This window comes from Bison bison, unplaced genomic scaffold, assembly GCF_000754665.1.
Source record: "Bison bison bison isolate TAMUID 2011002044 unplaced genomic scaffold, Bison_UMD1.0 scf7180017864262, whole genome shotgun sequence".
Lineage (NCBI taxonomy): Eukaryota > Metazoa > Chordata > Mammalia > Artiodactyla > Bovidae > Bison > Bison bison.
Genome location: NW_011494834.1, coordinates 974,614 through 1,000,728, shown reverse-complemented (window position 1 = coordinate 1,000,728; position 26,115 = coordinate 974,614). Strand labels below are relative to the sequence as shown.

General features: G+C 40.4%; 1 protein-coding gene across 1 annotated transcript in view; it reads right to left on the bottom strand.

Annotated features, from left to right (window-relative positions):
• Positions 1-26,115, bottom strand: part of PGR (progesterone receptor) — a 118,065-nt gene that overhangs the window by 58,708 nt on the left and 33,242 nt on the right. The gene's annotated exons all lie outside the window — the stretch shown is intronic.

The window sequence follows — 26,115 nt, the reverse complement described above, 5'->3', positions numbered from 1 at the left end:
CTGGGGAAAAAGTTTAATATTCAACAATGATGATTATTTAAACCAAAATATGTTATATTTAATAAGGCATGGAGCAATCTATTTAGGTTAAATAAAAATGAAAAAAATTGTCAGCTTAGACATATAAATATTAACTAGAATATTTACTGCTTTGGCACTTCTTATTTTCCATTGAATTCCTATGAAATAGACTGTGAGACTTTTAACATCATCAGATTGCTTAAAAATAATTTTAAAAGTTGAAATTTTCAATTTTAAAATACCATGGAATTTTCCTATACTATTTTACATTGTTGTTTACTTGTTAAGTCACATCTGACTCTTTTGCAACCCCAAGGACTGCAGCCCAGCAGGCTCCTCTGCCCATGGGATTCTCCAGGCAAGAATATTGGAGGGTGTTGCCATTCCCTTTTCCAGAGGATCTTCCTGACCCAGGGAGTGAACCCACTTCTCCTGCTTGGCAGGTAGATTCTTTACCACTGAAGAACCCAGGAAGCCCAGTATTTTGTATTAGTTGACATTAAAATCAGATCCATTTTTTTAACCAAAGTTTGTAGTAAAGGAACACAGAGATCCCTTAAATGTGTATTTAACTGAGCAAGAAAAGGCTACGCTGCAACGATAAATGGCACAAAGGCCGCGTTTTATGAGATAGCTAATAACAAAATGATTCTTGACCTGGGACGTTTTAGAAAATCAGACAGTCTTTGCTCCAAAACGGATTCCTCCACAAACTTCTATTCATGTACTCTCACATACTGAGCTTCCCTGGTGGCTCAGATGATAAAGAATCCCCCTGCAATGCAGGAGACCTGGGTTAGATCCCTGGGTCAGGAAGATCTCCTGGAGAAGGGAACGGCTACCCACTCCAGTATTCTGGCCTAGAGAATTGCATGGACAGAGGAGGCTGGTGGGTTACAGGGCATGGGGTTGCAAGAGTCAGACATCACTTAGTGACTAAACCACCACCACCACTCTCACACACTAGTGCTCATTCCCTTGCCCCTCTCCAAAGAGCAGTTATGAAGCTCCACAACTATGCCCACTAGGTTAGTGGAATGCACTGCATGCTACTTTCTAATTGGACTCCGGTTTAATTTATATATACATATATATATATTTTTTTCAGGCTACAGGAATGACTGTGGGAGTAAAAGTGTTTGTGTTGTGCTGTGCTTAGTCACTCATTTGCGTTCGACTCTTTGCGACCCCACGGAATATAGCCCGCCAGGCTCCTCTGTCCATGAGGATTATCCAGGCAAGAATACTGGAGGGGATTGCCATATCCTCCCCCAGAGGATCTTCCTGACGCAGAGATTGAACCTAGGTGTCCCACATCGCAGGCTGATTCTTTACTGTTTGAGCCACCAGAGAAGCCCAAAAGTGTATGTAAGTTTATCTATTTATTTATGATAATTTATCTTGACTCTGCACTGATTTCTCATGAGAGAACAGAAAGCAAGATTTTTCCATTCTCTCTAGAGAACACACTTAAACGGTGCTCAGAGATGTAACTGCCCTTGTTTAAGGGCAGGGTGTTCTTCTCTATACTCCTCTGTCAAAAACATCCAGGAAAAAAGCCTGAACCATCTGTAGCTGGAATGCTTCTAAGTGGTCTCTTTTCCGTTTCTAAATGATTTACAATAGCACCTCCTTCAGTGTCTCAGAGAAGATGTCCCCATTAGAGGGTACTCACTGCATGTTGCTAAAACCATTCCTTTCTACCTGCTTTCAAACCTTCCCCATCAGTTTCCTCCTAAAATCTTCAGTTGCTCCCCTTTCAAGGATGTCTTCTTTTCTCCTCAAGCTTTTCCATTTCAAAAATTCCATAATCAAGAAAAAAAAAAAAACAAAAAACGGAACTGTGTGTCTCACTCTTAATTCTCCTTGACTTCATCCCTTTCTTTGTCATCTAAGTTGGTGAAAAAGTCATCTGCACTTGCAGCCTTTGATCAGTTTCCTTTACTTTTCAGTTCAGTTCAGTCGCTCAGTCATGTCTGACTCTTTGCGACCCCATGGACTGCAGCACACCACACCTCCCTGTCCATCACCAACTCCCAGAGTTTGCTCAAACTCATGTCGGTGATGCCATCCAACCATCTCAACCTTTACTCCTCAGCTTATTGGAACTGGGCTTATATGTCCACTGTGCTTATAAAACAGAGTAATGCCATCAACAATATCTTCGTTCTTAAGTGCAGTGACTCTTTCTTGACTTTCAGTACAATCTGCCATGGATAATTCTCTCTCCACCGGTCCCCCCTGCCCCTGCTTTTTTTATGTGAAGCACATCTCTTCTGACTCTTCATCTTCTTTCCAACCATTCCTTTTAAGTTCCCACTGTCCATACCTTTGCCTTTGCCTTATATGTTGTTTGCTGTGTGCTCTGCTGCTGCTGCTGCTAAGTCGCTTCAGTCGTGTCCGACTCTGTGCGATCCCATAGATGGCAACCCACTCTGCGATCCCATGGACTGTAGCCCACCAGGCTCCCCTGTCCATGGAATTCTCTAGGCAAGAATACTGGAGTGGGTTGCCATTTCCTTCTCCACCTTATATGTTGTATTCCATTGTAAACACCATGTGGGTAATCTCATCATCTGTGCATGGCTCCAAAATCTCATCCTAAGCTCTGACCTTCCAACCACCTCCTGGTAGGTATCTTGAACTCAACATATGAAAAAGAATTCAGTAGTTATCTGGTCAAGTTGTTTCATAAACTGTGTCATTCAAGAATTTTTTTAACAGATTGCATAAATTCAAAAAAAGGAAATTATCTACAATCTCATTACCATGCAACTACTTTCATTTTTGGGTTTCCTTCCAGTCTATCTATACAGATCTAGAAGGTATTTAACATCTATTTGTTAAGTGAATATATACACACTTTTAGAAAATTCTCATTAATTCAACAAGTATTGATTGAGTGTCTATTATGTTCCAATACTGCTTTTTGAGTAATCCTTTTCCCCACTTAACTGAAATGCATCTTAATTATTGATACTGTAGCACAGAAGAGCATTTAATGAAATCAGATTGCTTGTTCATAGCTCATATCTGAAGATTACAGTCTGTAAGATGATAATAACAGCAACAATTACTAAGCCCTTACTATGTGCTGGCCACTGTTACAAGCTATTGCATGTATTAACTCAATCTTGGAGGTACTATCGATTCCATTTTATAGAGTTAACTGATGCACAGGGAAGTTAAGTAACATGTTTAATGTCACACAGGCAGAAATTTTAGCTTAATTCACCCAAAAGGTTGCATAGGAAATTAAGGGTATGAACTTTGGAGCAATACTGTATCAGTTCACATTTCAGCCTCACTACCTGCTAGCTGGTGACCAATGGCAAGTAAAAGGAGGACACTGTTAGTATTTTGGGTCACATTTAATAACTAAACGAGCTCACATAAGAGCTTGGAATGGTTAATCATATAGCGAGTACTTAGGGAATGTCTACTACAACTGATTTACTGACACGTCCTTAAATCCCAAATACAGACAGATCTGTTTTAGAGGTGACCAAAGAAATGTAAAACTGGCCAATTTATTCACTTTTAAAGTCAACAGAAAGACATTCTCAAATATGCATAAAATCAGGAAATAAGGCCCCAATACACCACTCTTCCAAAAGGGATTCCAAAATGCTTAGTTTGACTAACAGCAGGTAAGTAGCAACAGAGGATGCACTACGGAGGCAGTCTGGTGTGAAGGATAGCAAGTACTAAACACACTGAAAGATATATTTAAGTAAAATATATAGTTACCAAATAGAATGCAATTCTTATAACTCTTGAGGGAAAAACAGCTGAGCATTTTAAAATTTGATGTTTGATGGGAAGGAGAATCTCTGGTAATTAAGACTACTGGCATGAAGTCACTACTGTGAGGAACTGGCATGCCTCATATCATCACAGATTTCCATAAAGAATGGAAGATATCTGGAAGCTCCATGCATTCTAAGCTATGGTCATCTTCAACACAAATATTGGGCTGTCAAAACTTCAAAGCAGATATAGCATCATGCAAGCAAAATATAGGACATATATAGTTAGAGGTTAATCTCTACGAGATCTTTTGACCTAAGAAATGTTGCAGCCCGTCAATTCCAACTAGAGGTGACTAAGATAATTTGGCATGGGGCCCAGACCTGACTCTGTATCACAACACTTGCCCAATACTCAGAGCCACCAAAAAAGGCAAGAATGCAGAAAGGACAACTCCATTATATGTATTAATCCATCAAATACCTGGCTGTACATGCAGATGAGGAAAATTCACGCCTAAAAGCACTAGCTCTGTTACAGCATTATCTGGGAAGTCTGCAAAAGATTAAACTGTGATGGTAGCAAATTCAGCATGATGTCTGCTGCCACCACTTTTCTTCAGACAAATTTATATCCTCGATTCAAAAAACACATTCATGTCCAGATCCAGCTGCTGATTTCTCATAAATCATAGACTGATGGTTCAAATTGCATACTGCCAAATTTATACACACTGTGGTTATATAACAAGTCTATAAAAGTCTCTCTATTAAACCACCCTGCAGTCTATGTTCTAACTTCTTTGCTGTTTACCCACTCTTTCATTACCAGGAATTACAAGACATTCAGAAGTATTTATAAGCTATCAGTTCAGTTCAGTTCAGTCACTCAGTCATGTCCGACTCTTTGAGGACCCATGGACTGCAGCACGCCAGGCCTCCTTGTCCATTACCAACTCCCGGAGCTTGCTCAAGCTCATGTCCATTGAGTTGGTGATGCCATCCAACCATCTCATCCTCTGTCATCCCCTTTTCCTCCCGCCTTCAATGTTTCCCAGCATCAGGGTCTTTTAATGAGTCAGCTCTTCGCATCAGGTAGCCAAAGTATTGGAGTTTCAGCTTCAACATCAGTCCTTCCAATGAACATTCAGGGCTGATTTCCTTTAGGATGGACTGCCTGGATCTCCTTGCTGTCCAAGGGACTCTCAAGAGTCTTCTCCAACACCACAGTTCAAAAGCATCAATTCTTTGGCATTCAGATATCTTTATAGTCCAACTCTCACATCCATATATGACTACTGGAAAAACCATAGCCTTGACTAGATGGACCTTTGTTGACAAAGTAAGGTTTCTGCTTTTCAATATGCTATCTAGGTTGGTCATAACTTTTCTTCCAAGGAGTAAGTGTCTTTGAATTTCATGGCTACAGCCACCATCTGCAGTGATTTTGGAGCCCCCAAAAATAAAGTCTGACACTGTTTCCACTGTTTCCCCATCTATTTCCCATGAAGAGACTGGATGCCATGATCTTAATTTTCTGAATGTTGAGCTTTAAGCTGGCTTTTTCACTCTCCACTTTCACTTTCATCAAGAGGCTCTTTAGTTCCTCTTTGCTTTCTGCCATAAGGGTGGTGTCATCTGCATATCTGAGGTTATTGATATTTCTCCCGGCAATCTTGATTCCAGCTTGTGCTTAATCCATACTCGTGTTTCTCGTGCTGTACTCTGCAAATAAGTTAAATAAGCAGGGTGACAATATACAGCCTTGACGTACTCCTTTTCCTACTTGGAATCAGTCTGTTGTTCCATGCCCGGTTCTAACTGTTGCTTCCTGACCTGCATACAAATTTCTCAAGAGGCAGGTCAGGTGGTCTGGCATTCCCATCTCTTTCAGAATTTTCCACAGTTTATTGTGATCCACACAGTCAAAGGCTTTGACATAGTCAATTAATCAGAAATAGATATTTTTCTGGAACTCTCTTGCTTTATCTATGATACAGCGGATATTGACAATTTAATCTCTGCTTCCTGTGACTTTTCTAAAACCAGCTTGAACATCTGGAAGTTCATGGTTCACGTATTGCTGAAGCCTGGCTTGGAGAATTTTGAGCATTACTTTACTAGTGTGTGAGATGAGTGCACTTGTGCAGTAGTTTGAGTATTCTTTGGCATTACCTCTCTTTAGGATTGGAATGAAAACTGACCTTTTCCAGTCCTGTGGCCACTGCTGAGTTTTCCAGATTTGCTGGCATATTGAGTGCAGCACTTTTACAGCATCATCTTTCAGGATTTGAAATAGCTCAACTGGAATTCCATCACCTCCACTAGTTTTGTTCATAGTGATGCTTCCTAAGGCCCACTTGACTTCACATTCCAGGATGTCTGGCTCTAGGTGAGTGATCACACCATCGTGATTATCTGGGTTGTAAAGATCTTTTTTGTACAGTTCTTCTGTTTATTCTTGCCACCTCTTCTTAATATCTTCTTCTTCTGTTAGGTCCATACCATTTCTGTCCTTTATTGTGCCCATCTTTGCATGAAATGTAAAGATGGTATCTCTAATTTTCTTGAAGAGATCTCTAGTCTTTCCCACTCTATTGTGTTCCTCTATTCTTTTCATTGATTGCTGAAGAAGGCTTTTTTATCTCTCCTTGCTATTCTTTGGAACTCTGCATTCAAATGGGTCTGTCTTTCCTTTTCGCCTTTGCTTTTCGCTTCTCTTTTTTTGACAGCTATTTCTAAGGCCTCCTCAGACAGCTATTTTGCTTTTGCATTTCTTTGCCATGGGGATGGTCTTGATCCCTGTCTCCTGTACAATGTCATGAACCTCCGTCCATAGTTCATCAGGCACTCTGTCTATCAGATTTAGCCCCTTAAATCTATTTCTCACTTCCACTGGATAGTCGTAGGGGATTTGATTTAGGTCATGCCTGAATGGTCTAGTGGTTTTCCCCACTTCATCAATTTATAACCTATCAGTTCAGTACAGTTCAGTTGTTCAGCTGTGTCCGACTCTTTGCAACCCCAAGAATCACAGCACGCCAGGCCTCCCTCTCCATCACCAACTCCTGGAGTTCACTCAAACTCATGTCCATCGAGTCGGTGATGCCATCCAGCCATCTCGTCCTCTGTCGTCCCCTTCTCATAGGCCACCACAGACAGGATAAGTGGCATGTGATCAACAATAGGAGTTACCCAAGTAGGAGATACCATCTCCATCTCCACTTTCACATATGCATCATTGACCCCTCTTGAAACCTGAGGAACTATTACCTGAAGTCTACAATAGAGAACCTTGCTTTCTTTCTCCTTGGAAAATCTCTTACCTCCTTTATGGTGGGAAAAGCAAAAGATAAGTGCTAACTACCAAGATTTCTTCTAAATCACATACTCCCTTTTATTTTCTTTATGCTCCAGTTGTACTGACATCACTGTCTTTTCCTAAACTCTTGAAATATGAGTTTAGGAAACATGTCTCTATGACTCTCCTCCCTTTTCAAATTTATCTGCTTGGCAAATTCTTACTCATCTTTCAAGTCTGGTCTTACCTGACTGATGATAGAAAGATCTGGCCATTTCTTTGTGCAATTGCATATTCAAGGTATTCCTCTTGTAAATGCTATGTGCCTGTTTCTCCCCACATTTTGTGAGAGTAAAAACTAGGTCTTTAGAGTTTTGTGTCTAATAAGAGTTTGATAAATATTGTTGGAAACATGCTTATCTAATTACATGCACTTTTTACTGTCATATATATATATTCAACAACAATAGTCATAAAGATACTCAACAATAAAAGGTTTATTATAATGTTTCACTTAATGTCATATAAAAATCACTTGCTCCAGACTTTTACTTACCACCTTTCAATATTTACTATTACAGAATGACTTTTATTTCAGTAAATTCCTTGCCTTTTTATACTAGTAAACCATGAGGCACATGCAGCACCTTCACCAAGCTTATTTTTTAACAGATATCTTTGGAAAACCAGAGAATTTTTATTATTTTAGAAAAATTTGTTTAATGACATACAAAAAAGGGACTATTGAATGATTATATTTATATATTATTTCTAATTGGTCTCTATATTTACCATTTTAATATAACTTCCAAGCACTACTATTATTAAAAAATCACATTCTGTGAATATAAAAGTACTATTAAAATATGACCGTTTTACTTGCCTAGTGACATACAAAAATTTTAGATACCTGAAAAATAAAAATCCTTTTAAAATTTCTCTTAATACAGGCTTAAAATTCCATTTTAATTGAATCTCTTTATTATAAGCTAGAAAGAGATTTACCTTTAAAATAAGAAATCTGTATTATTTGTGTTGCCTCTCAGAGCACAAGTGAGCACATTTCACTTTGGTTTAAGTCAAGTCACAATTTTTCATGTCTTTTTATGATAAGAAGAGGGAAATATGTAGCAAAATGATAAGAGAAATGAGTATATGTTCAACAGATAAAGGACCAAAGGAAAAAAAATGTACAATATAACCTACAAAAATTTAGGCTTGAGGTAACATGAGCTGATGCTTATGAGGACACTCTTTCCACCATAAACACACAAATGCTGGGTAAATTATGACAGAGGCATGTCAACAAATTATAGTAAAGGAAGGAAGGAGGAGAGAAGGAAAGAGAAAGAGAGGAAGAGAGGGAAGGAAGAGGAAAAAAAGAGAAAATCTCATAAGTCAGAAAAAAAGAAAGATATGAAAGCCGGAGGGATAAATCCGATTGAACTTTGCAGTAGTCCAAAAATAGTTGCAGATACAGATAAGGGACCCAGGAGCTGAAAGCTAGCATTTTAAGCTCATGAGGGTTTGGAGTACGTGACATTAGGCCATCTGGAAGACAGGGACAGGAACTAAGTCTCCGTAGGATGGAGACGCTCAAAAGGCTGCCTTATTCATGAAAATAATACCAAGAATACAATACTAAGAATACAATACCAAGAATACAATACCAAGAATATACCATTTAAGCCAGAAATGTGTCCAAAACTTTGACTTGGGAGAGGAATTATTCATGACTAAAAATAAAACAAATAAACAAAAATCTTGGCCTTTTTCAGAGGTGATTTTCACTACCATATTATATAAACCTGCATCACAGAACAAATAGTCTAGGACCAGTGAAATTCCCAGGGTCCTGGGAGAGGTAAATGAAAAAACATATTGTAAGGATAGGTATACATATATATATAAAATCTGTATAAGAATTTTTATAGAAACTGTTCATAAATAGCCCCAAATTGAAAGCAATCGAAATTATCATCTATAGCATAATTTATAAACAAACTGTACTTTATTCATTTAATACATCATACCGTAATGAGAATGAATGTCTAGCCCATGTAAAAATGTGAATGGACTCCGTAAGTATAATGTCATGGGAAAGAAACAGACACAGGAAAACACTGTATAATTTCAGGCATAAAAATTTACAAAACAGTTAAAACCATCTATGATGTTAGAAGCTGGGATGATAGCTACTTTTAAGGAGTGATTGGACGGGATGCGAGGGGACTTTTAGAAAGCGAATGATTTGAAACATTTTTTGAGGGTGATGGTAACAAAGTTTCCGCGATTTGCTGTCCATGGGGTCACAAAGAGTTGGACATGGCTGAGTGACTGACAACAATTCATTAACATCTACATCTTTAACTAAAGTACTTTTTCTGAAGATATTTATGTCAATAAAAACTTTCCTCTTTCTTTGTAAAAATGTCCACCTATGAGGACAGCATGGAAGGCAGTGTGATCCAACAGAGAGAGTCTGTGTAGGGCTGACCACCAGAAATTCAGAGCTGAGGAGTCCAGAAAAGAACAGAAACATCACCTGCATTACAGGATACAACTGGGGCTTCCCAGCGGCATATCCCCCAGAGTCCCACCAAAGTATCCTGCCAGAGAAACAGTCGACTATGATCTTCCACCAAACACAGAGAACTCTAGGGACAGTCATGTGTGTACATGCCATGGACATCTGTTCCTCTCCCTTCAACCCCTCTTCCCATACCTTAGCCCTGAAAAGGTCAAAAGTAGCTCTAATGGTTCTTCCGAGAGTGAGCAGGGTGAGAAGGAGGTGACCTTGTTCTTTCTTCCCTACAGGCTTCAGGCCCCAAGCAGTGCTGAGCAAGGGCAGAGGAGAGACTCCAACTTAGATTAGAGTTTGCAGTTTTTACTGTATTGCTGGCCAGTACATTTTGATTCGGAAATAAGATTTTTCTTCTGATTAAAAACTGTAGGATTGGACTAAGATTTCATGCAAACTATGGAAGAATACTTTGGTTACCTCATGCGAAGAGTTGACTCATTGGAAAAGACTCTGATGCTGGGAGGGATTGGGGGCAGGAGGAGAAGGGGACGACAGAGGATGAGATGGCTGCATGGCATCACTGACTCGATGGACGTGAGTCTGGGTGAACTCTGGGAGTTGGTGATGGACAGGGAGGCCTGGCGTGCTGCGATTCATGGGGTCGCAAAGAATCGGACATGACTGAGCGACTGATCTGATCTGGTCTGATGGAAGAATAAAGTCATCCTGATAGTGGCATTTTGAAGAAAAAAATGGTGTGCATGGGTGTGAGTATAAAACAATTAGGGAGTTATTTAAACCTTGCTAGAAAAATAAGTGTAAACTAGTAATTCTCAACTAGAGGCAATTTTGCCTCTTTTCCCCACCTCCACTCTGGGACATTACACGGTGCCCGGGGACGCTGCTGTTTTACACAAATGAGGAGTTAGGTGCTGAGGAGAAACTGGGGTGTGGCTAAAGATCCTACGATGCACAGGACATTCCCCACAGTAAAGAATTAACTGGTCCAAGATGGAAATAGTGCCACACTTGAGGAAGCCTTGGTGCTAACTCATGATTGCCCCGTTTTTTTCAGAGATGTATTTTCTAGGTCTGTCCACTGAAAATGCCCAGAAGCAAAGACAACCACAGCAGCAATAAATGCTAGGATGCAGACTGATCGCCGAGTCTAATATCATTTTCATCTGAAAGCAATCAGAGCTCTGTGGAGAAATGGCTGATGCAGCACCAGGATGCGAAATGTACAAGTTGGGACTGGGATGTTCTATTGTGACTGAGTTTCATGTTACTGAGTTAATGAAGTGTGTTCACGTCATCCTGACCAAAGATAAGACAATTTCTACATCAAAAATAATTTAGTTTAAGTGGTTAAAACACTATCCTGCCTGCTAAGTCGCCTCATTTGCGATCACTCTTTGCGACCCCATGGACTGTAGCCCACCAGGCTCCTCTGTCCATGGGATTCTCCAGGTAAGAATACTGGAGTGGGTTGTCATGCCTCCTACAGGGGATATTCCCAACCCAGGGATTGAACCCCCGTCTCTTACCTTGCAGGAAGATTCTTTAATGCTGAGTCACTGGGGAAGCCCCATTAAAGCACAGTGACTAGATAAAAAGCCATGAACACAAAATGAACTCAATGTAAACTACTGGAGGTTACCAGGGTATAAACTTACTACTTTGAAAACTGATAATTAAAAAGAAATAACTGAGCAACAAATACGTCTAAATTGCCTTTTGGAAGAGAGAATGAACTCTAAAAAATATTTTAAAGCTGATAAAATCAGAAGGAATAACAGAAGTAGAATATCACCCTTTCGCAATCTCTAAAGAAATGACCACCACCTGTGAAGGATGAAAAGACTATTAAAAAACTCCTCCTTTTTCCAATTACGTATCTGTGTGATGCTGCATTTTCTTCATATGCTTCAAGCAAAACAACATATTGCAACAGATTAAATGCAGACAAAGTTATGAGACACAGCTGCATTCAATTAAGGCAGACATTAAAATGACTTAAAAATTTAAAACAATGTCACTGTTGCCATTAAATTTTTCTGGATTGGAAAATTAACATCTTATGGGTTTGCTGCCTTTTAAGTGAGTTAATAAAATGTTTTAAAAATTATCAGTTTTGATTCTAATATAACAAATATTGATAGATATAATTCACACAAACAAAAATTCTTTGGACTCCCCATAATTTTAAGCAAGTAACAAGATCAGGAGACCATAGTATTTAATAACTACTTTTTTTGTATATGATTCTTGTTAAAATATTTAACCTGAATCTAATCACATAGAAAAAAAAAATCAGACAAATCCAGACTGAGAATTTCTACAACAGTTTGCCAGAACTCCTTAAAAATGTCAATGTGATGAAAGACAGAAAAAAAAGCTGGGTGATCCTTTTATATGAAAAACTATAGAAACTTTTTACCCAAATGAAATACATAGTTTTTGATTGGACCTTGCATGGAAAAAATTTTTTTCATATGGGACATTTTAGGAACAACTGGGAAAATTTGAATAATGGCTATATACCAGATAAAATCATTATATCAATGTTAAATTTTGGGGTGTGATAAAAATATTGTGATTACTTTGTAATTGTCCTTTAGGAACACATTTGAAATCTTGAGAGGTAAAGTACTATGTCTGCAACTTATTTTCAAATAGTTGAGTACAGACATTCATTTACCAGTATTCTTCTGATTTTTTTTAGAAGCACAGTGTTCTGCAGACTGGAGAAGGCAATGGCAACCACTCCAGTACTCTTGCCTGGAAAATCCCATGGATGGAGGGGCCTGCTTGGCTGCAGTCCATGGGGTCGCTAGGAGTCAGACACGACTGAGTGACTTCACTTTCACTTTTCACTTTCCTGCATTGGAGAAGGCAATCACAACCCACTCCAGTGTTCTTGCCTGGAGAATCCCATGGACGGGGGAGCCTGGTGGGCTGCCGTCTATGGGGTCGCACAGAGTCGGACACGACTGAAGCGACTTAGAAGCAGCAGCAGCATTCTGCAGACACATATACAATGAGATAAAAGTTTGAACCAGTTTTTCGTATTAGCCAAACTGGGCTGGTCATATAAAACCAGAGTGAAGAGAGTGGGAAAGAATAAATTTCTGGCAGAGTGTGAAAAAGAGCTGGACAATAACAGAAGTTTTAAAGTATCTTAAGGTAAGATTCCAGGATTTTTAGTTAAAGTGAAGAAAAAAGGTGTTGGGGGAAGAAGGAAGGAGATAAAATTTTATAGACTCACATCATGGGTGAGTATATTACGAACTTAACTGGTTTATTTCATGTAATCCTCATAAACAAAAATACATGTCGTGTTGTTGTTCAACTGCTAAGTTGTGTCCCACTTTTTGCAACCCCCATAGACTGCAGCAAGCCAGGCTTCCCTATGCTTCACAATCTCCTGCAGTTTGCTCAAGTTCATGTCTACTGAGTCAGTGATGCTATCCAACCATCTCATCCTCTGCCACTCACTTCTCCTGCCCTCAGTCTGTCCCAGCATCAGGGTCTTTCCAATGAGTTGGCTCCTCACATCACATAGCCAAAGTACTGGAGTTTCCGCATCAGTCCTTCCAACGAATATTCAGGGGTGATTTCCTTTGGGATTGACTGGTTTGATTTCCTTGCAGTGCAAAGCGATCTCAAAAAGGCTTCTCCAGCACCACAATTTGAAAGCAACAATTTTTCAGTGCTCAGCCTTCTATATGATCCAATTCTCACATCAGTACATGACTACTGGGAAAAACACAGCTTTGACTATATGGACCTTTCTCACAAAATGATGTCTGCTTTTTAATATGTTATCTAGGTTTGTCATAGCTTTTCTTCCAAGGAGCAAACATCTTTTAATATTATGGCTGCAGTCACCATTTGCAGTGATTTTGGAGCCCAAGAAAATAAAGTCTGTCATTTCTTTCACTTTTTCCTCTTCCATTTCTGATGAAGTGATGGAACTGGATGCCATGATCTTAGTTTTTTGAATGTTGAGTTTCAAGCCAGTTTTTTCACTGCTTTTCACCTCTTTCACCCTCATCAAGAGGCTCTTTATTTCCTCTTCACTTTCTACCATTAGAGCAGTATCATCTGCATATCTGAAGTTGTTGATATTTTTCCCAGCAATCTTGATTCCAGCTTTTGATTCATCTAGCCTGGTATATCACATGATGTACTCTGCATAGAAGTTAAATAAGCAGGGTGACAACATACAGCCTTGTCAAACCTGTTTCCCAACCTGGAACCATTCTGTGTATGGTTTTAACTGTTGCTTCTTGACCCGCACACAGGTTTCTTAGGAGACAGGCAAGGTGGTCTGGTATTCCCATGTCTTTAAGAATTTTCCACAGTTTGTTGTGATCCACACAGTCAAAGGCTTTAGCATAGTCAATGAGGCAGAAGTAGATGCTTTACCAGTATTCCCTTGCTTTCTCTATGATCCAGCAAATGTTGGCAATTTGATCTCTGGTTCCTCAGCCTTTTCTAACTACAGCTTCTACAGCTGGAAATTCTCAGTTCACATACTGTTGTATCCTAGCTCGAAGAATTTTGAGTATAAATTTGCTAGCATGTGAAAGTGACTGCAACTGTATATTAGTTTGAACATTCTTTGGCACTGATTTCTTTGGGATTGGCATGAAAACTGATTATTCCAGTCCTGTGGCCACTGCTGAGCTTTTTAAATTTGCTGATACATTGAGTGCAGCACTTTAATGGCACCATCTTTTAGCATTTGAAATAGCTTAGCTGGAATTCCATCACCTTGACTAGCTTTGTTCATAGCAGTGCTTCCTAAGGCCCACTTGACTTTGGATTCCAGGATGCCTGCCTCTAGATGAGTGATCACATCATCATGGTTACCTGGGTCATTAAGACCTTTTCTGTATAGTTCTTCTGTGTATTCTTGCCACTTTTTCTTAAAACCTTTTCTGTTAAGTCCTTACCATTTCTGTCCTTTATGGTACCAATCCTTGCATGAAATGTTCTCTTGAAACCTCCAATTTTCTTGAAGAGATCTCTAGTCTTTCCCATTCTATTGTTTTCCTCTATTGCTTTGTATTGTTCATTGAATAAGGCCTTCTTATCTCTCCTTGCTGTTCTCTGGAACTCTACATTCAGCTGAGTATATCTTTCTCTTTCTCAATTGCTTTTGCTTTTCTTCTTTCCTCAGCTATTTGTAAAGCCTCCTAAGACAACAAGTCTGCCTTCTTGCATTTATTCTTCTTTGGGATGGTTTTGGTCACCACCTCCTGTACAATGTTATGACTCTCCACCCACAGTTCTTCAGATACTCCATAAGATCTAATCCCTTACATCTATTTGCTCTTTCACTGTATAATCACAAGGGATTTAAGTCACAACTGAAAGCTCTAGTGCTTTCCCTACTTTCTTCTATTTGAGCCTGAATTTTGCAATAAGGGGCTCATGGTCTGAGCCACAGTCAGCTCCAGGTCTTGTTTTTGCTGACTGTATACAGATTGAACCCAAGTACTGCATTTTGCAATCTCAAAAAATGACCGAATGATCTCTGTTCATTTCCAAGGCAAACCACTCAAAATCACAGTAATCCATGTCCATGCCCCAACCACTCATTTGAAGAAGCTGAAGTTGAATGGTTTTATGATGACTTACAAGACCTTCTGGAACTAACACCAAAAAAAGACGGCCTTTTCATCATAGGGGACTGGAATGCGAAAGTAGAAAGTCAAGAGATACCTGGAGTAACAGACAAGTTTGGCCTTGAAGTTCAAAATGAAACAGGGCAAAGGCTAACAGAGTTTTGCCAAGAGAACACACTGGTCATAGCAAACACTCCCTTCCAACAACATAAGAGACGGGATTGAGACTGCACCCAAGTACTCCATTTTAAGGGCTTCCCTGGTAGCTCAGACAGTAAAGAGTCTGCCTGCAGTGCAGGTTTGATCCCTGGGTCAGGAAAATCCCCTGGAGAAGGAAATGGCAACTCACACCAGTATCCTTGCCTGGAAAATCCCATGGATGGAGGAGCCTTGCAGGCTACAGTCCATGGGGTTGCAAAGAGTCTGATGTGACTAAGTGACATCACTTTCTTTCTTTCGCTACATTTTGGACTCTTTTGTTGACTTGAAGGCTACTTCTTATTGAAAAATTCAGACTTAAATTAAGAAAGTAGGGAAAACCACTGGACCATTAAGGTATGACCTAAATCAAATCCCTTATGATCATACAGTGACAAATAGATTCAAGGGATTAGATCTGCTAGACAGAATGCCGAAAGAACTATGGATGAAGGTTCATGACATTGTATAGAAGGAAGTGATCAAGACCATCCCCAAGGAAAATAAATGCAAAAAGGCAAAAGGTTGTCTGAGGAGGCCTTACAAATAGTTAGGAAAAGAAGAGAAGCAAAAGGAAAAGGACATAAGGAAAGGTATACCCATCTCAATGCAGAGTTCCAAAGCAAAAAAAAAAAAAAAGGAGTGATAAGACAGCCTTCCTCAGTAACCAATGCAAAGAAATAAAGGAAAACAACTGAATACAAATATTGGAGATCTCTTCAAGAAAGTTAGATAACAAGGAACATTTCATGCAAAGATGGGCACAATAAAGAACAGAAATGGTATGGACCTAACAGAAGCAGAAGGTAGTAAGAAGAGGGGGCAAGAATACACAGAACTATACAAAAATGATCTTAATGACCCAGAACAGAGAACTTTCAGATGTTCAAGCTGGATTCAGAAAATACAGAGGAAGCAGAGATCAAATTGCCAAAATCCGTTAGATGATCAGAAAAGCAAGAGAGTTCCAGAAAAGCATCTACTTCTGCTTTATTGACCATGCCAAAACCTTTGACTGTGTGGATTACAACAAACTGTGGAAAATTTTGAAAGGGATGGGAATACCAGACCACCTGATCTGCCTCCTGAGAAATCTGTATGCAGGTTAAGAAGAAACAGAAAAAAAAAAGAAAAAAAAAAAAAAAAAAAAAGAAAAGAAAAAAGAGGAAAATAAAAAGAGAGAGAGAGAAAAAAAAGAAGAAGAAACAGAACTGGACATAGAACAATGGTCTGGTTCCAAACTGGGAAAGGAGTACATCAAGGCTGTATATTGTCACCCTGCTTATTTACCTTATATGCAGAGTACATCATGCAAAATGCTGAGTAGGATGAAGCACAAGCTGGCATCAAGACTGCAGTGAGAAATATCAATAACTTCAGATATGCAGATGACATCACCCTTATGGCAGAAAGTGAAGAAGAACTAAAAAGCCTCTTGATGAAATTGAAAGAGGAGAGTAACAAAGCTGGCTTAAAACTCAACATTCAGAAAACTAAGATCATGGCATCTGGTTGCATCACTTCATGGCAAATAGATGAGGAAACAACAGAAAGAGTGACAGACTTTATTTTCTTGGGCTCCAAAATCACTGCAGATGGTGGCTGTAGCCATGAAATTAAAAGATGCTTGCTCCTTGGAAGAAAAGCTATGATGACCAACCTAGACTGTATCCTAAAAAGCAGAGACATCTCTTTGCCAACAAAGGTCTATGGTTTTTTTCCAATAATCATGTATGGATGTGAGAGTTGGACTATAAAGAAAGATCGGCATGGAAGAATTGATCCTTTTGAACTGTGGTGTTGAAGAAGACTCTTGCGAGTCCCTTGGACTGCAAGGAGATTCATCCAGTCCATACTAAAGGAAATCAATCCTGAATATTCACTGGAAGGGCTGATGATGAAGCTGAAGCTATAATACTTTGGCCACCTGATGCAAAGAACTGACTCATTGGAAAAGACCCTGATGCTGGGAAAAACTGAAAGCAAGAGGAGAAGGTGGGGGTGGTAACAGAGGATGAGATGGTTGGATGGCATCACTGACTCAATGGATGTAAGTTTTAGAAAGCTCTGGAAATTGGTGATGGACAGGAAAGCCTGGTATGCTGCAGTCCAAAGTGAAAGTTAAAGTCACTCAGTCGTGCCCGACTCTCTGTGACCCCATGGACTATACAGTCCATGGAATTCTCCAGGCCAGAATACTGGAGTGGTTAGCCTTTCCCTTCTCCAGGGGATCTTCCTAACCCAGGGATTGAACCCAGGTCTCCTGCATGGCAGGCAGATCCTTTATCAGCTGAGATAGCAAGGAAGCATGCTGCAGTCCATTGGGTTGCAAAGTGTTGGAAACAACTGAGGGACTGAACTGAACTGAACTCAAAGCAGATTATTACCCAAATTTTTCTTCTGTTTCTTTTAGCAAGTCAATTCATGTATGCTTTTTCCTAAAATTAAATCTATGTATTATTGATAGAGGTGTTAAACAACTAGAAACATTCTAGTGGAGGAATGTGACCGTTAAATGAGAGGTTGGAAGTCACCAAAGTTTGTTCAGGACATTCATTGAAGCTGCAAGTTACAATGAGTTGGATGAGTACAGTGAGTCAAGAAGTGAAATTAAAACAGAAAGAGCCAGTGGCCAACACCCTGGGAGCTGACTTGGATTGTCTGAGCAAACATAATGTGAGAGCTGCCCTAGTCAAGTGAGAATCATGGTAGAGAGGAAGGTCAGAGTGTAAAGGGCCTCAGATCCTGAAGAGTCTTGGGGACCACTGTAAGAACTTCCATTTTTCTCTGAAAGAAAATAGTACCACTGCAGAGTTTTGATCAGAGGACTGACATGATGTAGCTTAAATTTTCACAGTATCACTTTAGCTTCTAGGTTGAGTATAAAATCTAGGAGGACAAGGAAAGAAATGAGACCAGTTAAGAGGTTGTTTCAATAGATCCAAAGGAGAATAATTGTGACTTGAAACCAAGTGGTCAGTGGAGACAGTGATAAGAGATCAGATTCTGGATATAATCCAAAAAAGGAACTAAGTAGTTTATAGAATCTAACCAGTGACATTCCAATGTTTCATTTTTTAAAGGCCTTGATGCTACTATTCAAAATTGCTTCTTCTTTCTTCTCTTCATCTCTTTTAAATTAAAATTCTTTCTGACAGTGGATCAGCTTTCATTTATTCTTTTCGAGGCTAGTTCTATGCTCTCTTTATAAACAAGAATGATGCCTCTGGATCTGTTCTGAAGTCTCTCCTAACTATCCACATTTCTTTTAAGTTTTAAAATACTAAATTTTATGCAGCATTCAACTAGCAACATCTGGTACTTCTAATTATCTATTTAGAAAAGCCATATGCATTTAGAGGTGGTAAGGGACTACATGGCTTCCCTGGTGGCTCAAATGGTAAAGAATCTACTTGCAATGCAAGAGACACAGGCTAGATCCCTGGGTCTGGAAGATCCCCTGGAGAAGGGAAAGGCTACCCACTCCAATACTCTTGCCTGGAAAATCCCATGGATGGAGGAGCCTGGCAGGCTGCAGTCCATGGGGTTGCGAAGAATCGGACACGACTGAGCGACTTCACTTTCACTTTTCACTTTCATGCACTGGAGAAGGAAATGGCATCAGGATATGAATGATTTATCTAAAGTCATGAGCCCAGACAGCTCTAAGGAATTAGTTTAAAAACAGAAAGGAAAGTCAATCTCACTCAGTTGTGTCTGAGGACTCTTTGAGGCCTTTGACTCTTTGAGGCCCCATGGACTGTAGCCTGCCAGACTCCTCTGTCCATGGGATTCTCCAGGCAAGAATACTGGAGTGGGTTGCCATACACTTTCCCAGAGGATCTTCCCGACCCAGGGATCAAACCTGGGTCTTCTGTATTGCAGGCAGATTGTTTATCATCTGAGCCAAGTTTAAAAACAGAAAGGAAGGGGTCCAAATACAGAGCACTGAGCTCTCCAATTTTAAAAGCTAAAGGGGAAGTGGAGACTAACAGGAGCTAGTGAAGAAAATCAAGAGTGTCTTGTCCTGAAAGCCAAGTGAAGAAAGCATTTCCAGGAAGGTGGGGTGATCAACTGTTAAATGCCACCAACAGATCAAGTAAGATGGGACTAAGAATTGTTGGCCAGATTTTGCAATGTGGTAATTTTTTCCAGTAGTCATGTATGGATGTGAGAATTGGACTGTGAAGAAAGCTGAGCACCAAAGAATTGATGCTTTTGAACTGTGGTGTTGGAGAAGACTCTTGAGAGTCCCTTGGACTGCAAGGAGATCCAACCAGTCCATTCTGAAGGAGATCAGCCCTGGGATTTCTTTGGAAGGAATGATGCTAAAGCTGAAACTCCAGTACTTTGGCCACCTCGTGAAGAGTTGACTCATTGGAAAAGACTCTGATGCTGGGAGGGATTAGGGGCAGGAGGAGAAGGGGACGCCAGAGGATGAGATGGCTGGATGGCATCACTGACTCAATGGACATGAGTTTGAGTGAACTCCAGGAGTTGGTGATGGACAGGGAGGCCTGGCGTGCTGCAATTCATGGGGTTGCAAAGAGTCGGACACAAATGAGTGACTGAACTGAACTGAACTGAACTCAGTTTTGACAAGGGCTTCCCAGGTAGCTCAAATGGTAAAGAATCTGCCTGCAGTGCTGGATACCCGGGTTTGATCCCTGGGTCAGGAAGATCCCCTGGAGAAGGGAATGGCAACCCACTCCAGTACTCTTGTCTGAAGAATTCCACAGACAGAGGAGTCTGGCAGGCTACAATCCACAGGGTTGCAAAGAGTTGGACATGTCTGAGCAGTGATCAGGTGACTGAGAGGCCCTGATCATGTGACTGCTCATGTGCTGATCAGGTAGCTATCATGCACGGATCATGTGCCTCAGCAGGCAATAATCAAAGAGCTGAGCAGGCACGAATCACGCAATCACAGTTTCACTTTCATTTTCAATCTTGACAAGAGAAGTTCTGGTGAAGTGAGTGGAAGAGACAAAGACCGACTGGATTAGGCTTAAGAAACAAAGGGAGAAAAAAATTTATTGGAGGAATTGGCTGCAAAATTACTAGAGAAATGGTTGTTACCTGAAGGATTAGAAAATCAACAGAAATATCTTGGTTTTATTTTTAAGATGGGAGAAATAATAGCATGTTTACATGCCGAGAATAAGGATCAGTCAGAGAGAAAAATAATAATTCGGGGAGGGGAAAAATTTCTGGAGCCTGCCTATGAGTCAATAGAAGACAGGACCTCGTGCACAAGGGCCATAGGCTGTCTTGTGGAGGACCACAGATTCCCAGTAACAGGAGGAAAATTCAATTATGAGTTAGATGCCATGGGGGTACATGTGGTGGTAGCATTTTCTGAAAGTGTTTTCAGAGAGTTAGGAAGCACAGCTGAAAGTGAGGATGGGAGAGTGTTGGAAGGTTGAGAAGGAGGAGGAAGAGAGTCATCCAGAAACCATGGACAATGAAAGGACTATTTGTAGGACAGATTATTTAGTCATAATATTCAGTTTCCAATTCCACCTATCAGTTATGCAAAGTACCCCCTCGCCCCACCTGAAATTTAGCTAGTGAAGTTTTACCCTCCCTCATGTAAATTAGTTTTCATTACAAACAATTAAGACAAAGAGACACTATATAATGGATAAGAAGAGATGTAATGGATAAAATAGAAGGTTCTCTGGGTTCCAGTCTCAGTTTTGCCATTTATTCATTATTGGCCTGTGCAAGTGATTTAACCACTTTGTGCTTCATGTAATACACTTCATGTAAAACACTTTGTGCTTCGAGTTCTTGGCATGTAATAAGTGTTACATAAATGCCTCCGTTGTTGTTTAGTCATTAAGTCACATCAGACTCTTTTGTGATCCCATGGACTGAGCCCGTCAAGTTCCTCTGCTCATGGGATTTCCAAAGCAAGAATACTGGAGTGGGTTGCCATTTCCTTCTCCAGGGGATCTTCCTGGAGAAGATTCCTCCCAGGGATCGAACCCACGTCTCGCACTGGGAGGCAGGTTCTTTACTACTGAACCATCAGGGAAGCCCACAAATGCCTCTTACTACTACATATAATAACCATTGACACTCAGGGAAACTTTTTTAATAAGTAGAAACTTCTATTTTAAAGTGTATATAGTTATGAAACCTTATATCTATAATGTACTCATAATGCCTTCACAATAAAATCATATAAGAGAATCATCTACAGACAAATGTTTTTCAAAATGCTCTTTAGATCGAAGCAGTCTTGCAAAAGGGAGACACTTCCATTCTTCTATCAAAACACTGTCTTTAAGTTGAAGGGGCAGACTAAGTGCCCCTTCTGCTAAGTAGCATACTACTGAGACACCTGTCATCACAGGAAAGATCAGCACTTTAGGATACATATACTTTTATATAGGAAAATATGTAGCTTGTTTTTAAATCCTACAATTTCTTTAAAATAATGTGCAATGAGAAAACCATTGTGTGGTAAAAGATTTTTGTTGTCATGCCTCATTAGATTGCAAAGTACCATTATGACTCCTCTGTATCTTAAGGGTCTTCTGTTAAAAATCAGTCACAGTAAATACACCTTGCAGAGCTTTGTTCACTTAAAATTTCCACTTGTTTGTTTGCTGCAATGTCTAGCTTGCCTATGAAGGAAGTAGTAAGTCAGTTTCCTATATGAGGCTACCTGTAACCTTAACCTGGATTTGTTTTTTAATATCACAGTAAAAATCCTATCAGGAGTTTATGCAGTCTTTCCATAAAACATTCTTTTAGTAAAAAAGGCAATTACTATTGAAACTACATCTTTGCTTTACTGACTCATCAAAAACACTTTTTTCTGTGTATTTCATTATTGAAATAGAACCTAACAATCAGTAAAATCCCATCATAAAGCAACTGATGATCATGAGATAATGTTAATTCAGATAAACTCTCTCAAACAGCTTCAGTCCTCCACCAGCTCCTATTCTGAAAATCAAGAGGAGAGTAAGGCTGGGCAGAGAAAGGGCAGGCAACCACATCAACCTTTGTATGTGCTAGTGCCCCTGGGTAGATCAACAAAATGGGTAGTAACCACCAGGAGATTTCCTGCACTCTCTGCGCATGAGATCCAGAATCTCTTCCACTGGTGTAAAGCCACTGGTTTTAAAGCACTGGTTTAAGCACGGTGTAAAATGACAACTCCGAGAAGGCGATGGCACCCCACTCTGGTACTCTTGCCTGGAAAATCCCATGGATGGAGGAGCCTGGTGGGCTGCAGTCCATGGAGTCGCTAAGAGTCGGGCACGACTGAGCGACTTCACTTTCACTTTTCACTTTTCACTTCCATGCACTGGAGGAGGAAATGGCAACCCACTCCAGTGTTCTTGCCTGGAGAATCCCAGGGACAGGGGAGCCTGGTGGGCTGCCATCTATGGGGTTGCACAGAGTCGGACACGACTGAGGCGACTTAGCAGCAACAGCAGCAGCAGCAAAATGACAACTGAGACTACATGGGTCTGGACTACTTGAGAGTCAAGTCACCAGATTGTGCAAACCTGCCCCAGTCATTTCATTAGCCTCAAGTAACACAACCACAAATTTTACTGAATTGAATTTTTTGGTGACTACGTTTTGGCAGTAACTCACTGTAATACAAACCAAGATGTGAAACTCTGTGTTCTTTCACTTGTCTGATGAAGCCTGGCATGCTGCAGTCCATGGGGTCACAGAGTTGAACACGATAATGAACCTCCAACACTATATTTTTCTAATATTTATTTATTTAGATCTTGAGCAATGTTTTCTATCTATCTTTCCAAAGTATTTGCTGAATGCATTTTATCTGGCCATCCAGTTATTTTACATTTATTTTTTGTTTTGTTTCAGATGTAGTATTTCATAGGAAGAATAGCAAAAACCTGTGGTTTTTCCTTAGAAACCCTCAAAGGAGGTTTCTGAACATTTTTCATTAGGTTAAATGCAATTTGTGAATGATGAAATTGAGTATCACATGACCTTAATTTAAGCCTTTGTTTAAAAATTGTACAGGTTTGTCCTCAGGTTCAGAGTACTAAATTTTACATGTTTAATTTACAGTAATGGTTTCACATAGTTATTAGCCAACATCTCTAGCAAAACATATTCCTAAAGCAAGGTTCATTTCTTATGATAATGTATATAAATTCATATTTCAAACTGTCATCTTGGTAAATTCTAATTGTTTTGATGGCCTTACATGCCTGACTACACTGTCTAGAGCTCTGTATCAGAGGAACTATTACTAGAGAGGTAGGAGGAATTCCTGGAGAAGGCAATGGCACCCCACTCCAGTACTCTTGCCTGGAAAATCCCATGGACAGAGGAGCCTGGTAGGCTGCAGTTCATGGGGTCGCTAAGAGTCAGACACGACTGAGCGACTTCACTTTAACTTTTCACTTTCATGCATTGGAGAAGGAAATGGGAACCCACTCCAGTGTTCTTGCCTGGAAAATCCCAGGGACAGGGGAGCCTGGTGGGCTGCCGTCTGTGGGGTTGCACAGAGTTGGACATGACTGAAGCGACTTAGCAGCAGCAGCAGCAGCAGCAGCAGCAGGAGGAGGAATTCCAGCCCTGCCATTTTTCTTGTTCACTATGCTTAATTAATTGGGATTATCTTTAATCTGTGGTTTCACTGCAGATCCAACTAAGCTGCAATACTTCGCTATATCCTAAACCTGAATTAAGGGGGAAGTTTTCATTCACCAACATGTCTGTAACATGGAACTTAGGCACTTCCATTAGGAGGTCTTGTGCTTCCAAAGCCTCTGATGTATACTTTGAAAGAGTGTGCTAGGACAGATACCACTGATATAATTCATTTCTTCTTTTTGTATAATAATAGATATAAATTATAATATTTCTTTCACTCATGTCAATGCACAGGCCCTGGGGTGGGTACACCATATCAGAAAATGGGTGGTATAGTATGTTTGGGGAGAAATGGCTTTCTCCAGCTGTAGAAAGTGCTCATGGCTCATTATGCTACAGTCCTTTCTTTCTGGGTTTCTTGCCACCTATACTGACATCACCAGCTTCCTTCATTTCCCCAAAGCAACAGGAAGGCACAGTGATTATGTAAGGTGAAAGTTCACTTAAGGTTTCAGAGGAGCTGGAGGTAATGAAAACACAAGGCAGTGAATAACGCCAAATTTGTTGCCAGACATCTCCATTCCTAAGGATTTGGCAAATATCCCCATGTAACAGGAAATTTCTCACAGGCACGCATTTCTCTTTGTACCCTAGATCTTTATTTTGCCATTGCTGCTGCTGCTGCTACGTCACTTCAGTCGTGTCCAACTCTGTGCGAGAGAGTTACTCACACATTACTCCTTTCATTACTCCTTTCTCTAGATCAAAGTTCCTCTGTCTACATTTTTTTCTCCCAAATTTCTCCTGAAACTTTGGTTACCCTACTAATCTTGGCTCCTGTCTACCCAGTGAACACATTTTTCTGGGCCACCATCCTGGCCCAGATCCTCAGTGCATCATTTCCAGTCTGTTCTCATGGGTTTGGAGCTTCCTGCCTCAATCTCCCTGCTGTTGCTGCTGCTGCTGCTGCCACTGCCAAGTCGCTTCAGTTGTGTCCGACTCTGTGCGACCCCACAGACGGTAGCCCACCAGGCTGCCCCGTCCCTGGGATTCTCCTGGCAAGAACACTGGAGTGGGTTGCCATTTCCTTCTCCAATGCATGAAAGGGAAAAGTGAAAGTGAAGTCGCTCAGTCCTGTCCGACTCTTAGGGACCCCATGGACTGCAGCCCATCAGGCTCCTCCGTCCATGGGAATTCCCAGGCATGACTACTGGAGTGGGGTGCCAATGCCTTCTCCACAATCCTCCCTAGATACTGTGAACATATTACATTTCCTAAGCAACATACTGGAATACGTCAGCACAGTGCACAAAAAATTTTAAGGGCATCTCATTCTCCCCGCAATTAACTGCCAAACATCACATTTTGTCATCCCATGTATTTTCAACCTTCCATTTAATAATACATTTCACCATTCCTCTATGGCAGTGGCGCCTAACTTTTGGGAAGAGTCACTTATCCCTCTGAAAATCTCCCTTTGAAAATCTCATGAGAGCAATACCCCAGGAAAAAAACCATCAAGTTGTTATATATATAAGGATAAAAGATCTGTGGATCCCTGACTGTGTTCCATGCTTTAGCCAAACTGTGTTTCTGCTCCTACTTTTTGTTTATAAAGGCCATTATGACAACTCCTGCTATCAAAAGCCTGCATTCTCAGCAGTCCACCTAAAGGCTATCTTCAAAAATACATTTTGGTTTCCCTAATTACATATGAAATGAAGTGAAGTGAAGTGAAGTCGCTCAGTCGTGTCCGACTCTTTGCGACTCTGTGGACTGTAGCCTACCAGGCTCCTCCGTCCGTGGGATTCTCCAGGCAAGAATACTGGAGTGGGTTGCCATTTCCTTCTCCAGGGGATCTTCCTGACCCAGGGATCGAACCCAGGTCTCCTATACTGCAGGCAGATGCTTTAACCTCTGAGCCACCAGGGAAGCTCTAATTACATATGACACAACCCTTATGGCAGAAAGTGAAGAGGAACTAAAAAGCCTCTTGATGAAAGTGAAAGAGGAGAGTGAAAAAGTTGGCTTAAAGCTCAACATTCAGAAAACTAAGATCATGGCATCTGGTCCCATCACTTCATG